The sequence below is a fragment of the Acanthochromis polyacanthus genome, chromosome 12 (assembly GCF_021347895.1).
Source record: "Acanthochromis polyacanthus isolate Apoly-LR-REF ecotype Palm Island chromosome 12, KAUST_Apoly_ChrSc, whole genome shotgun sequence".
NCBI lineage: Eukaryota > Metazoa > Chordata > Actinopteri > Pomacentridae > Acanthochromis > Acanthochromis polyacanthus.
The window spans coordinates 21664223-21665879 of NC_067124.1; positions in this window are offsets into that span (position 1 = coordinate 21664223).

Consider the following 1657-nt stretch of genomic DNA (forward strand, 5'->3'; position numbering starts at 1 on the left):
ACTATAGAAGTCTGGTGGTCTGTTTCCCTTTTATTAATATCTTGATTTTGTCCATATCACCCAGCTCTGCTTATGTGTGCCTGCTCCTTTCACTTGATTCTCCGCACTAAGAGGACTGAAATGACTTTAATGATGGAAGACCTCAATCGATTTGCAGGTCACATGAGACCGGAGGATGTGGGAGATATGAAATAGAGAAATGAGATGCACCTATGATGTATCCCTCTGTGTGGACTGGCGAAGGTCTGTCTGGGAGGTGCACTTAATCACTAACTCAGGAACATGCAGCAAAACCAGACCGAGAGAAAATTGGTTCACCAAGAGCGTAAATTACAGCACATCATCTTGACCTGGGATGCTTTTGAAAATCTCACATTGATATTTTTATTTTCAGCCATTATGAGAAAAGTGCTGATTGGAGGAAAGGTCACTAAGACTAGAAAGCTATTAAACATGATTAGATATGCAACAATTACTCAGTTACCCGATTAGTCAAACTGAAAATTAATCTGTAGCCATTTTGATAACCAGTTAATTGTTTCGAGCCATTTTTTTTTTTACAGGAAGAACTCTAGCATTTTCAGTTTCTAGCTTCTCAAATGTGCATGTTTGCTAGTTTCCTTGTATTGCTGTACACCAAAAATAGATGTTTGAAGACAGAATCTTGGGTTTCACTGGTTTCCACTTTGCACACGAAAGGATTGCCTGCTTTTCTTTGTGGTCTTTGTAAATTGATAATAATCAAGTCATTTAAATCAGAGGTGTTGAGGTAAACGTTTCGTCATATTCCTCTATTTTTCAACCCTTTGTACAGTGGTGGGAAAAGCTTTGGGGCATGTCCAAATATAATTTATTGCGCTCAGTGACAGTGTGACAAATGAAGGAAGTACCTGAGATAAGACTTGAAAATGCTGATTAAGTTCTGTGTTGTGGTTCAAACTTATGACGGGGAATTACTCACACTACTTAATCACACATTCTTTATTTGACTCTTAATTAGAAAGAATGATTTTTTTTAGTCTGACGAGCTGTTTCTTGTTGATGTCGCTGCTGACTGTGTAAACTCTAAATTCTAAATGACACTGATGACGTTTTGCTGTATGAATAGAAGCTGGCAGCTAATCCACTGCTTCCCAAAGACTCACTGCTGAAGTGCAGCTCCTGCACTTCTGTCACGAGGAGATGAAACAGCGGCTACTTTGAGAAGCAGACGAGAACTTGCAAGTGTTGCCAAATTATGAAATATTTCAACATCTGTGTAACCATAATCAAAGCCAAAGACATAGCTGTAGTATAATAGAATGGTGCAACTGATAAATTTATGATTGCATTAATTAAGTTTTCTATTATTAAGCTGTTACTCATTTTTTGAAAAATCGAATTTTTATTTTAATGAAAATAACTTTGCCATCATCACGGCTTCAGAAAACCAATTAATTTTCTTCGTATTTAAAAAGTCAATTACATTTCACCTCTAAATATAATCTGAAAATAATTACATAAAATTTACATCCATGTTTATTATTGTCATATATATATATATATATATATCAAGCTGGCTTCACACATTTCCAAAAAGCGAGCTATGGATCTTGTGTGATGTCACGACAAAAAAGGCTGAGCTTTTACTGTTCTCGTTCTCATCGTCTTAAAGCTG